Source organism: Schistocerca cancellata, chromosome 8 (assembly GCF_023864275.1).
Source record: "Schistocerca cancellata isolate TAMUIC-IGC-003103 chromosome 8, iqSchCanc2.1, whole genome shotgun sequence".
Lineage (NCBI taxonomy): Eukaryota > Metazoa > Arthropoda > Insecta > Orthoptera > Acrididae > Schistocerca > Schistocerca cancellata.
In genome coordinates this window covers 491597343-491612349 of record NC_064633.1, presented here as the reverse complement: position 1 = coordinate 491612349, position 15007 = coordinate 491597343, and positions in this window count along the sequence as shown.

Below are 15007 nucleotides of genomic sequence, written 5' to 3'. Positions count from 1 at the left end.
CGCAACTCTGAAATGAGAAACTGCAGTTGCCGAGTATGAGCGTGGAGAAGCCGGAGTATTGGTTGTTCCACGCAAGTGTCTTTTGGTTACACTCAACATATCCAGCACAGATTCAAGCAAAGAGGAAATGTGATGCTCTCTTACTATTACACACGAATGAGGAAACGATGAAAATTCTGAATTCATCAGTACATCCAGAGGAACATAAACTGCGGGATGATTGCAGCAGCCAAGGAGCTACAACGGACAAATTCTAAATTCATTGCTTCTTATGCAATGAGTAAATATTGATACAGTGATTCGGTACAGTCGATTTCTCCCGCCATAACACAACGTAATACGAACATGATAGAATGTGTCGTATAGAGGAACAGATATTGGTCGCTCTGAGGCAAGAAAGTGCCAGTACACTTTATACACAGAAAAATACACCAATAATAAACATCACAATAAGCAGATTGGTAAATAATAACATTTCAATGAAAGTACATACTGACTATCGTGTTTTGTAAATCATTTTCGCATCTAACTTCCAAGATCTTCGTAATTAGTAAGAGTCGCTCTTTGATTGCTAGCCAGCTGCCTGCCGAACTACAACGTAATATTGATAGGCAGTACTATTCTCTTGAAAGCTGTTCTCAGCACCTTCGCCTGATTCGACTGGGATTCCAACGAGTGCGTAACAATAATGATCGAAGCATTGGGTTAAGCAGTGATGAAGTGGTTGCCTGATTAATGATTTCATCGATTAGTTGTGGTACCCTAAACTTGAATATTTCTTGTTTGTCATTCATCTCACCCAGCTCAGAAAACAAGCCGAGAAGAAGCTTAGACTGCTATGAACTGGTGTTAGTTTTGGCCTTATTGGCTTTAATAAACTCGATGAAATTGTAAGGTGCATTATTTGTGGTTTACTTATTCTAGGATTGAAGACAACTGCGTAAGCTGAAATGACATGATTCATGTCGCAATATTAGCACAAAAATACACGCTTTTACATAGTTTTCAATATGACAACAAAAAACAGTTGTCAGGATAACGCATCTCGTCAACATAAAAAAGTGAAATAATCCTAAACACAACAATATTAAATATTAACTCTCAGAAGGTTAAATTATCCTAAACATGTCACTATCAAAGTTCAGCTAGAAGTTTCTTTACAAAATTGTTCGTACACTTACGTTATGATGTTGGCCAGTACTACGAAAATCGTCCGATTCTGGTTCAAAGTTCGGTACTATTTTTAGGATGACAATCAAGTCTATGGTGGATAGTTAGTTATGTGACAAACTGAGCAAAAAATTACCAATGGTCGCTCGAGTTTACAGTGGACGCAAGCTGGTGAACCAACAAGGTTACGCCTATGCACGCGGTATTTACCTTAAGCTGCGATGAGCTGCCGTCTGCTAAGCTGCTCTCTTCCACTGAAATTCCTATAAAACTAACGACACCTTTGCTGAATTTTCCAGCAGAAACTTTCCTTATGTTTCTCGTTATGCGAGAGAACATGTACTGATCCCTAGTCTCCGAATGTGGTGATATACATGCAGCATACATGCACATGGTTGGATCAGCGTGCATATTATAATGCCCTCTCAGTTCTCGCAAAACAATTAACTAATTGGCTGGTTCGCTTCTCCACAGTTGGAGCTAAACGATGCTACAGCTAATTTCTAACTGGATATCAGCTGCTGTGATCGTAGTGTTCACACAAATTACTCCTCTGCATCGTACAGAGCGTTATGCGCTCTGTTCTGCACTTGACGCCAGTTCAGAGAAGAGTTCCCAAAAATTTCCGTCTTGACTTACTCATAGCTGAACCGTCTCCCCACCTGGGATCTTTTGTTCTTCACATCATAGCTTTTTTCGACCAATAGGAGCATTCCTCTTATTTTGTGGAAACTCTTTCTACCAATCGCAAGGCCCCCACCATCAAAGTGCATCAAGACTTTGGCTCTTTCCTCCTTCCTAGCGCGTTTCCGCCAATCGGACGTTTTGTGTCCATTCCAGACGCCTAAATGTGTACATTGACTCTCTCACGTGTGTACCACTTGCTGGACATGTGATCGAAAATGCGTCACTGGTCCTGTTTCGTATCCATTTGGAATTCCGAAATGCAGTTTTCTAAAAGCTTTTTTTCCTGTCCTCCCTCAGATGGGCCATTATACTCGCTCTCCCCGTCTGAGTCACTTGGTCGGTCGTTGACTTTCCGCCTGGGACGCACCTTTAAGTGGTTTCTGTGGTACCCCTTGTAGTCCGGCCTTGCCTCTGCGCTCGTCCCTCTGAATTCCAAATTAAAACGTCTCTTGCTGCTTGTTTCACCTTCCGCTCAAACATGCATTATAGGAACGGTGTGTTAATTACCGTTGATTGAGTGTTATCTCTTTTTGCATTACATACTGATAGGCAAATTTGCTCTTTACCGCCGAATTAAGTAAGGTGTCATATTCACCTTCCCATTGCAATGTATAAAGCTCTCACGCAAGGTGCGAATCTGACCTTCATTTATTCTGCCACCTTACAAAACAATTGTTTATTTCTTGAGTTTTATAATGACGTTTAAGAGGTTTCTTCGCTTGGGGATGAGAATCTTATGCCACCTAGAAATTGATCTCAGCTGGGCAAACTTGGAATTGTTCAGTTCACTACTCACAGTCTTTAGAAAGAGCAGTGGAGTTGCTGGCGGAGATGGTGGTGTTGACGATGATGACGGTGGTGAATATGGGAGAAGCTGGGAGGAGATTTCTTCAGGGCTTACACTGTCAAATTTATTTCGATCGACACGAAATATGTCTGGAAATCCAGTGGCAGCAGAAGCTAAGAATTTAACAAAGAGCAATGCAAGGTGCATTACTTCCATCAAATAATAAGGCTTCTTTCTTTCTCTCTGTTACAGTGTCACTTGGAACAGAATTTGTGTACCGAACGAAGACATTTAATAAATTCTTCCATCTTTCTGAGACAAAAATAAGATCTTTCCTGTAGCAGCTGAAAAAAGAGTAAAAGATACAAAAACAGGAAATATACACTCCTGGAAATTGAAATAAGAACACCGTGAATTCATTGTCCCAGGAAGGGGAAACTTTATTGACACATTCCTGGGGTCAGATACATCACATGATCACACTGACAGAACCACAGGCACATAGACACAGGCAACAGAGCATGCACAATGTCGGCACTAGTACAGTGTATATCCACCTTTCGCAGCAATGCAGGCTGCTATTCTCCCATGGAGACGATCGTAGAGATGCTGGATGTAGTCCTGTGGAACGGCTTGCCATGCCATTTCCACCTGGCGCCTCAGTTGGACCAGCGTTCGTGCTGGACGTGCAGACCGCGTGAGACGACGCTTCATCCAGTCCCAAACATGCTCAATGGGGGACAGATCCGGAGATCTTGCTGGCCAGGGTAGTTGACTTACACCTTCTAGAGCACGTTGGGTGGCACGGGATACATGCGGACGTGCATTGTCCTGTTGGAACAGCAAGTTCCCTTGCCGGTCTAGGAATGGTAGAACGATGGGTTCGATGACGGTTTGGATGTACCGTGCACTATTCAGTGTCCCCTTGACGATCACCAGTGGTGTACGGCCAGTGTAGGAGATCGCTCCCCACACCATGATGCCGGGTGTTGGCCCTGTGTGCCTCGGTCGTATGCAGTCCTGATTGTGGCGCTCACCTGCACGGCGCCAAACACGCATACGACCATCATTGGCACCAAGGCAGAAGCGACTCTCATCGCTGAAGACGACACGTCGCCATTCGTCCCTCCATTCACGCCTGTCGCGACACCACTGGAGGCGGGCTGCACGATGTTGGGGCGTGAGCGGAAGACGGCCTAACGGTGTGCAAGACCGTAGCCCAGCTTCATGGAGACGGTTGCGAATGGTCCTCGCCGATACCCCAGGAGCAACAGTGTCCCTAATTTGCTGGGAAGTGGCGGTGCGGTCCCCTACGGCACTGCGTAGGATCCTACGTTCTTGGCGTGCAGCCGTGCCTCGCTGCGGTCCGGTCCCAGGTCGACGGGCACGTGCACCTTCCGCCGACCACTGGCGACAACATCGATGTACTGTGGAGACCTCACGCCCCACGTGTTGAGCAATTCGGCGGTACGTCCACCCGGCCTCCCGCATGCCCACTATACGCCCTCGCTCAAAGTCCGTCAACTGCACATACGGTTCACGTCCACGCTGTCGCGGCATGCTACCAGTGTTAAAGACTGCGATGGAGCTCCGTATGCCACGGCAAACTGGCTGACACTGACGGCGGCGGTGCACAAATGCTGCGCAGCTAGCGCCATTCGACGGCCAACACCGCGGTTCCTGGTGTGTCCGCTGTGCCGTGCGTGTGATCATTGCTTGTACAGCCCTCTCGCAGTGTCCGGAGCAAGTATGGTGGGTCTGACACACCGGTGTCAATGTGTTCTTTTTTCCATTTCCAGGAGTGTATTAACATGATAAACTCATACGTAGTTTTTCATTTACAGATGCTTGCCTACTGGCTGCACATTTGTTTCACTTTCATTGTACTTTGCAAGAAAATGTACGGGGGTCATTTGAAAAATTCTGCACGCTGTAAGACAGAATTGAAGAAAATAATTTATTTTACAAAATGCCTTTACACGCCTTCAATGTTATCTCCATTCTTGCTTATGACAGCTCCCCTACGTTTCGACAACCTCTTTATTCCGGACAGGGCACCTTCTTTGTTGAGCTGTCTGATCACTCGGGTCAAGTCACTGGAAGCCTCATCAATTGTATCAAAACGTTTTCCATGGAGTTGTTCATTCAATTTGGGAAACAAATCGAAGTCTGATGGGCTCACATAAGGATTGTATGGTGGGTGGGGAAGCAATTCCCATCCACGTTTGTCGAGCGTTTCTCTCACTGGTAGGATAATATGCACTCTTGCATCATCGAGCAAAATGAGGAAACCAGCTGCATTTTCACGTGAGAAACATTTTGCAGAAACATCCTGTAGTACTCACCTGTTACAGACGTTTCCTGGGCACCCTATCTGTAGCTGTGACTCCATTCATGTCATACGCAGAGATCATCATCAATTTCACCTTTGATTGTTGGCGACGGAATTTTTTCAGGCGTGGGGAGTCGGAACTTTTTCATTGTTACGACTGAGTCTTCAATCCTGGCTTAAAGTTTCGTATCCAGATTTCATCAGGTGCGACAATACTCTTCAGAAACTGTTCTCCACGTGTTCGATAATATTGAAGCAATTCTTCTGTGATTCTTTCGCAGCCTGCTTTCTGTTCTTCACTCAGATTACGCGGAACCTATCTGGCAGCAACTTTTCTCATCTTTAGAGTTTCAGTTATGAATCCGTAAACGGAAGTGACAGACTTTCTGGCCTCATATGTAATTTCTCCATAGGTTTTTTGTGAGTCCTCTCTCAAAATGTCATTAACGGTAACCTGAGAGGTGTAGTTTGGTTCAATTGATGGCCTTCCACTTCTTAGGTTCTTCTCAGTGCTTATCCGACCTTCATGGAAAAGAGCAGACCACGGTGATACAGTGCTACGATCCACTACACTATTCCCACACACCTGTCTCAAAGAGTTGTAAGTTTCCGTTGGGGTCTTTCCACGTAGGGATTCGATTTTGGTGTAGGAACGCTGGGCACTACATGTTATGTGACCTGACCTGGTTTCAGCTTTCATTTTAAAACTGAAATATCACGACACAGCCATGCGAACCAGCAGACACATATAGGAACGTCACGCCTAAAGCCTCGCTCACAACTGGCACGAATTGCAACTTGGTAACGCCACCGTGACGATAGCGCATGCGCAGTGTGCAGGATTTTTGAAATGATCCTCGTATATGTCGGTCTCATAAAGAGAGGACTGGAAAAAGATTGCGGGACTTTTTTTTTGTCATTTATGGAAGATTTCGAGCTGACTTGGTGCTCAGATGGCAAGCATATCGGAACAGAAAAGTTGGCGGATGGTGATTCAACGTACATCAGTCGCAAAACATTCCACTCTGTTATGTTAATTGCAGGTGGAGCTGCTGATAGATTATTTAGTTCAATCGAAGCGGCTTACGCTGGAAGGATTACTGACGGGGGAAAATTTCGATCTGCAGCATTCAAACAATGGACAGCTCTGAGAGGCCTTCAAATTCCACCCACATCGAGATTAATTTACGATGAGACTGATAGCTCATTTCCCTAAGATTTTGTAACAAAGGAAGCGGTCCCCGTATTACGCTACTTTATGAGACCATTCTCTAAAAAATCTTTCGGTAATGTGGTTAAACAGGGGAATGAAAACCATTGAATTCCCATATGGAATGGCTTCAGAAAAGTTTGAAGTTTGAAACACCCCAACACGTTGCAGAAATTCCTCCAGAGCGAATGTTATTATCAAAACCGTTTATGTTCTCCACAGTCACGTACGCAAACGGAAAGGTGTAGAATACACATTGACACACTTGCAATAAACTCATGAAACCGCTTATGATGCAACATATTACAAACAATTATATGAATGAATACAAAATAAATCCTTCACTTCAACGTTTTGCAGATTACTTTTATTTTGAAAACCCAGAGTCATTAGATTTATACACACGGAAGCGTAGTTCAACATGTTCAAATGTGTGTGAAATCTTATGGGACTTAACTGCTAAGGTCATCAGTCCCTAAGCTTTCACACTACTTAACCTACATTATTCTAAGGACAAACACACGCACACACACCCATGCCCGAGGGAGGACTCGAACCTCCGCCGGGGGAAGCGTAGTGACAGTGGTTTGTGCTACTTAAATAATTTGCCAGTAGATTCCATTGTGTTTACATACCTCGCAGATCTTGGGCTTTTCTGCCATTTTTTCTTCGTTTTCACGGTTCGTTTGCACCAGACAAAGTAATTTTACGAAGGACACAGGCGCTGCTACTCACAAAAGGATTACTACCGATATGATTTACAGTTTTTTGTACATTTGTTCTCATTTATTATTTGTTATTTGCTTTGTTTTAGTGTGAAAAAACAACTAAGGTCACATGCGACCATGTGAGAATCGAAAAACGCGAAGACGCAAACATAAATTAGAACGTAAGTGGTTAAAAAAAAGGGCATTCCGTCAGGAAATGGCGAACCGTCAGAGGTTGAGGACAATGAGCACAAAATGGTGGGGATCACCACTTAAAAAATGGCTATGGCTAAAAAGACACTGCCCAATATGCAACCAAGCTAAAATGACTTCCTCACGGCGGGAGGGACTACAGGAGGTCAACCAAGCCGCTGGGAGAGGCTTCATTCCCTGGATCTTGTTCCCTGAAGGGAGGACCGGTGGTGGTGCCAAAGTGACATCCCCTGCTGACAGACGGTAACACGGAGATCATCAGAAGGAATGGAAGGTCTAGCGGGCTGAGGTACGAGAAGTGTAGCCTTTAGCCTTGGCAGCAGCGTCAGTGGCGTCGTTTCCCGTCTGACCGACGTGACCCGGGACCCACATAAACATCACAGTGGTTTCATCAGGAGTGAGCAAGTGAAAGCATTCCTGGACACGTTGCACTAAGGGATGGACGGTGTTCAGTACACACAGGCTCTGAAGTTCATTGAAAGAGTCGGAGCAGATGAGAAAACTGAAAAGCCTGTGTCGCCGGTTGTACTGCGTGGCCTGATACAGGGCGAAGAGCTCCGTTGTAAATATTGAGCAGTCTTCCGAAAACGATACCGAAAATCTTCGGTGCCAATGACGAAGGCGCAACCGACACCACGGTAATTTTAGCTTGAAGAAATATCTGCAATATATTACACACTTCTCATATGAACTCCTTTTCCCATTTCACTCCATGCTTTTTCTGTCAGATCTCTCCTGCAGTAGCCAGGAAGGTTTGTAGGTGTATAAATAGAGATGTTTTTCCATTTCCCGTATAGAGCTAACGTTCACAACCTATTCGTTCTTTTCAAAATTAAAGCATTACAGTGCTGTGTTCGAGCACATCAACATCAGCATCTACATCTACATGACTGCTCTGCAGTTCATACTTAAGTGCTTGGGAAAGGGTTCATCGAACCACCTTCAGACTATTTCTCTACCATTCCACTGTCAACCAACACGGAAGAAAAACGAAAACTTAAATCTTTCAGTGCGAGCTTCGATTTCTCTTATTTTATTAAGGTGATGATTTTTCCCTATGTACATGGGCGTCAACCATATATTTTCGCATTCGGAGGAGAAAGTTGGTGGTTGGAAGTTCGTGGTATCATCTCGCCGCAACGAGGAACGCATTTGTTTTAATTATTGCTATCCCCACTATCGTATCATATCCGTGACGCACTCTCCCCTGTTTCGCGATAATGGAAATCTATCTGCCCATCTTTCAACTTCTCGACGTCCTCTGACAATCCTATCTGGTAAAGGTCCCATACGACGTGGCGATGCTCCAGAAAATGACGGACAAGCTTAGTATAAACAATCTCTTTAGCAGGTTGCATCGTCTAAGTTTTATGCCATCGAAACACAGTTGTTGGTTCGCCTTCCCCACAGCATTTCTATGTGATCGCTCCAATTTAAGTTGTTCGTAATTATTATAATCTCTAGGTGTTCAGCTGAACTGACAGCCTTTAAATTTGTGTTATTTGTCTGGTAACCAAAATTTAACGTATTCCATTTAATAATCATATGGATCGTATGATACTTTTTATTATTTAGAGTCAATTTTCACTTTTCACTGCATACAGATATCATGTCTAAAACATTTTAACAATTGGTTTTGATCTTCAGGTGACTTGCCTAGACGGTAAACGACAGCCTCATCTTCAAGCAATCTAAGACGACTGCTCGAATTGTCTCCTAAATCGTTTGTACGGATTGGGAACAGCAGACTGCATGTAACACTTCCTTGGAGTACACCAAATATCACTTCTGTTTGACTCGATGACTTTCCGTCTGTTACTAATAACTGGACTTTTCTGATAGGAAATCACGAATCCAGCCGCACAACTGAAATGATACTCCTCAGGCGCACAATTTCACTGCAAGTTGCTTGTAATGAACGGTGTCAAAGCCTTCTCGAAATTTATAAATATTGTACCAGTCTGAGAGGCCCTGTCGATAGTACCCATTACCTCGTATGAATAAAGAGCTAGTTGTGTTTCACAAGAACGATACTTTCTGAATCCGTGCTATGAGACAATAGATCGTCTTCTTCGAGGTAATCCATAATACGTCCAAAATCCGACTGTAAATCGATGCCAGTTATAGGGTGTAGTTCAGTGAATTACTTCTATACCCTTTCTTGTATATAGGTATTACCTGTACAGCATTCTAGTCTGTAGGTACGAATAATTCGAAGGGCTGTGTCTCTTAGCAAAGCATCAAGAGGGTTTTTATCTACTTTTGTAAATTGATATTTTTGTCTTTATTTTTAGTGGATTTTGAGGTTATGGTATTTAGTTTCGCTACAACGTCCTTGTGTTCACTAATTCCTGTATCCATAGTGACGTTCTGTATCTACCCCGGACTGGCTGTTGCTAAGAGGTCTACTATGTTACCGCGACCATTTACACCTCCTGTGGACTACTGAACAAATTACTCAAAATAATATTCGGAGAAAGCGTTTAGCAGAATTTCAGACGAAGTTTTAGCCTATCACCGACTTTAAACGTATATTTCTGCCTACAAATCGAGGGTAAACTGAAATCACCACCAATTGCGATTGTTTGGGTAAGGCACTTATTCGAAATAAGGCTCAATTTTTCCTTGAATCCTTCAGCAACTATATCATATAAGTCGAGGTTTGGTAAAAGGAACCAATTAATAATTTATTCCAGTTGTCAAGTGTAACATCTATCCGTACTAACTCAAAGGGACTATCAACTTCAATTTCAGTTCAAGATAAACTACCTCTAACAGTGACAAGCGCACCAACAACCGTATTTAATCTATCCTTTCTGAACACCGTTAGATCCTTTGTAAAAACTTGAGCTGTATTTATCTCCGGCTTCAGCCAGTTTTCAGTGCCTGAAACTATTGGAGCTTCAGTGCTTACTATTAGCGTTTGGAGCTCTGGCTCTTTCCCAATCCAGCTACGACAATTTACGAGTATAATACAGGTGGTTGCTAGTTCATCCCTCGCCCTTTATTTGGCTTGCACCTTTTGAGGCTGAAGCCTATTTTACTTTCCCAAGAGCTTCCAGTCTAAAAGAATCTCCTAGTTCGCTCCACATAGCCCTCGCTACACGCCATGCCGCTTCCTGTGTGTAATGGACCCCTGACCTTGTAAGCGGAACCTGAAACACCACCACCCCATGGGGTAAGTCGAGGATCTGCAGCCTATACGGTCACAGAACTCTCTGAGCCCCTGATGCACACCTTCAGCTCGGCTCAGTACCAAAGGTCCGCAGTTGGTCCTGTCGACGATGCTACACATTGTGAGCTCTGCATTCATTTCGCAAGGAAGGATAGCAGTGTCTACCACTTCAGCTAGACGCCCGAAGCCGAGAGAATGTTCTCCGATCCAAAGTAACACACATCATTATTACGGGCAGGAGGCACCACCAACAGTTGGCTGAATACCGTGCTCCTCATGACATCAGGGAGAAACCGTTCCACATCTGGGATGGCTAACCCCTGTAAGCTCACACAGTGCACATATGACTTCCTCCCTTCCTTGGCAAACTTATTAGCGAAGATATTTTAACTACACTACTGGCCATTAAAATTGCTACACCAAGAAGAAATGCACATGATAAACGGGTATTCATTGGACAGATATATTATATTAGAATTGACATGTGATTACATGTTCACGCAGTTTGGGTGCGTAGATCCTGTGAAATCAGTACCCAGAACAACCACCTCTGGCCGTAATAACGGCCTTGTTACGCCTGGGCATTGAGTCAAACAGAGCTTGGATGGCGTGTACAGGTACAGCTGCCCATGCAGCTTCAACACGATACCACAGTTCATCAAGAGTAGGGACTGGCGTATTGTGACGAGCCACTTGCACGGCCACCATTGGCCAGACGTTTTCAATTGGTGAGAGATCTGCAGAATGAGCTGGCCAGGTCAGCAGTCGAACATTTTCTGTATCCAGAAAGGCTCGTACAGGACCTGCAACATGCGGTCGTGGATTATCCTGCTGAAATGTAGGGTTTCGCAGGGATCGAATGAAGGGTAGAGCCACGGGTCGTAACACATCTGAAATGTAACGTCCACTGTTCAAAGTGCCGTCAATGCGAACAAGAGGTGACCGAGACGTGTAGCCAAAGCACCCCATACCATCACGCCACGTGATACACCAGTATGGCGATGACGAATACACTCTTCACCGCGATGACGCCAAACACGGATGCGACCATCATGATGCTGTAAACAGAACGTCGATTCATCCGAAAAAATGACGTTTTGCCATTCGTGCACTGAGGTTCGTCGTTGAGTACACCATCACAGGCGCTCCTGTCTGTGATGCAGCGTCAAGGGTAACCGCAGCCATGGTCTCCGTGCTGATAGTCTGTTCTGCTGCAAACGTCGTCGAACTGTTCGTGGAGATGGTTGTTGTCCTGCAAACGTCCCCATCTGTTGACTCAGGGATCGAGACGTGGCTGCACGATCCGTTACAGCCATGCGGGTAAAGATGCCTGTCATCTCTACTGCTAGTGATACGAGGCCGTTGGGATCCAGCACGGCGTTCCGTATTACCCTCCTGAACCCATTGCTTCCATATTCTGCTAATAATACATGGATCTCGACCAACGTGAGCAGCAATGTCGCGATACGGTAAACCGCAATCGCGGTATGCTACAATCCGACCTTTATCAAAGTCGGAAACGTGATGGTACGCATTTCTCCTCCTTACACGAGGCATCACAACAACGTTTTACCAGGCAACGCCGGTCAAGTGCAGTTTGTGTATGAGAAAGCAGTTGGAAACTTTCCTCATGTCACCACGTTGTAGGTGTCGCCACCGGCGCCAACCTTGTGTGAATGCTCTGAAAAGCTAATCATTTGCATATCACAGCATCTTCTTCCTGTCGGTTAAATTTCGCGTCTGTAGCACATCATCTTCGTGGTGTAGCAGTTTTAACGGCCAGTAGTGTATTTAATCTTGTAGTACTGTTCAAGGCGAGGGTGATGACTCTTATCTACATCTGCATTGACACCAATACTCCGCAAGCTCTCTGACGATGTTTGGCGGAGGGTACTTCTGGCACCACTGACTGATCCTCCATTCCCTGTCCCATTCGTGAATGGCGCGTGGGGAGAATGGCTGTCGGAAGCCTCTTTATTCGCTCTAATCTTCCGAATTTTTTCGCGGTAATGTGGCGAGACGTATGTAGGAGGAAGCAATATGTTGTCCGACTCTTCCCGGAAAGTACTCACTCATTATTTCAATACCACGCCTCTCCGCGTTGTGCAACGGCTTTCTGGTGGCGTCTGCCACTTGAGCATCCCTGTAACGCTCTCAAGTGGACTGAACGTTTGGCGAAACGCACCATTCTTCGTTCGACCTTCTCTGTCTTCTGTAAGTCCTTCCTAGAAACAATTACTCAAGTTCAGAAGTGTGGGAAGCTAATGCAGTTGCGGTGTCTAATCTTCTCTCACGTACGTTAGTGTAATTACTTCGCAGAGCAAACATGGTTACGCTGCACCCCGTCTGGAACACGTGAACTGAGGCTATGGTCGTCTCCTTCGCGACCGCATGGAGAGCAGGAAAGATTCAGGAAACACGCGTTCTGTAGGGCAGTGTACCGCGAAGGAGTGATGTTGTTATTAGTTTAGTAATCTGTGATTTAGAGAGGAGCAGACGAGGAGGCGGCGAAGCTGTTGGCGGTACGTTTCAGAGACGAGAGCAGCCGTAACCGGCCCCGAACTGGATTGGCGGCGCCTTGACCCCGTTCAGAGAGGCCAGCCTCCACTTGCAGCGCAGCGTTATATCAGCACACGCGCGCCCACGCAGGTGTTAAAGCCGCGCTACCGCTGCCAGAGCGCCAGCACCTCAGTCACTTACTTACTCGTTCTGCAGATCGTATTCGCGATAATCGTTGTAATGTGGAGCTTGGAGACAGAACAATGAACACTGACCTAAAAAAATTGCAACACCCAACAATAATTAATGTAGAGGAATGAAATTTCGCGAATACATTCGTCTAGGTAGCATATTTAAGTGGTTAACATTGCAAGACCACAGGTTAATGTAAGCGCGATATAAGTTATTGCAAATGTGAAATAGTGGTACATTAATAACCGGTGTAATGTTGAATACAAGCGTCCATGCATTGTGTTTTACAGGTACAGGATGTCAGTTCCATGGAGTTCCATACTTGTTGCACTCGTTCGATCAATACAGGGGCGGTTAATGATGGTTGTGGATAACGCTGGACTTGTCGTCCCATGATGTCCAATATGTACCCCATTGGAGACAGATTTGGTGATGCTGCACACGAAGGCAACATGTCGACACTCTGTAGAGCATGTTGGGTTACAACAGCGGTATGTGGACGAGCGTTATCTTCTTGGAAAATACCCACTGGAATTCTATTCATGAATGGCAGCACAACAAATCGAATCTCGAGAGTGACGTACAAATTTGCAGGCATGTTGCGTGGCACAACCACGAGAGTACTCCAGCTGTCATACAAAATCGGAAACCAGACCATAACTCCAGGGTGTGAGCCCAGTACATCTACCACACAGACAGGTTGGTTGCAGGCCTGCAACTGGCCTCCTTATAACCATCACATGTCCATCACTGCCATCGTGGCAGACGCAGCTTTCATCAGAAAACACAACAGACACCCAACCTGCCCTCCGGTGACCTCTCGTTTGGCACCACTGATGTCGGAAATGGCGGTGGTTTGGTGTCTACATCTACATCTACATGGTGTAGCGACTCTTTTTTTCTATCCCGACTTCCGTATCTTGCATGAAAGTAGGAATGTTATTTCTATCTGTACATTGACTTGTATTGAGGGGTTTTGTTTTATCCCGGCTAGTTCTTAAATTAACCGCAGCGAGTCACTACACGTATTGTCTTCCCAGTTCTGAAGGAAAAAACCATAAGTAAATTAACACTAGTGTTTTAAATAGATTCTCGTTCACTTGTTTCAGTTTATTCTTGGTGAAAATCATGTAACCTAATTATTTATGAACCTAAATCGAAGTAAAGTTCAAGACGAATTGTCAGTTTCAAATTAACACGTTATTTTATTTAACAACAATTATTAATAAATCAGTACATTCACACGATCGCGTTCAAAGGGGTTCTTTGAATAATTATCTAATCTGGAATCCCGTAAATATCAGAGATACTAAACAATGTTCTGTCACTTTCGATAAAAAGATTGTTCTCGTTTAATATCCATAAACTGTCACGAACTATGATTACTAGTCGCGTGAAGTAAAGCTTTTTCACTATCACAATACAAAGTCCGAATCTGTCCAAAAATCGTTAATTCCGTAAAATATTTAAATCTACACACGAAGTGACGTTAAAGTCAGAGATATTATTGATTACCTCCTCGTTCCTCTAATATGAGAAAAGTTCTAATTCTGATCTGAAATTAATGCTTCCCAAAAAACAATCTCGTCGCGATTTATTCTTGCGCCCTGGTTTAATAAAGCTCCTATTGTTGCTTCCTAAAGCTGTACGTCCTAATTGACTTCGAACAGACTAGAGTATAGAGATTGGAGTATCATAATTGCATTGTATGTCTATTTATACTTTAGTAAACGCTATCTTTAGTGTTCAAGACCTATGTTCTGTGACTATAGTGTTGATTTTCTCATATATAAGAATAACTAATAATTTAACCATTTCTATCGTTTTTCCCCCTCCCATGCTTCCCAAATTTATGATTAAAATTATTTTCTTTTTCTATAATTTTTCTACTATAGATTTCCCTCTATTTGTCTCTTATTTCTATTTCGTAAATTACTACTTGTGGAGGGGCTTGGGACATTTTCTGAATTTATATTTCGAGGGCGTGGGAGCTAATTTGGGAGCTATTTTGGTTTATTAACACTGAGAGGCGTTG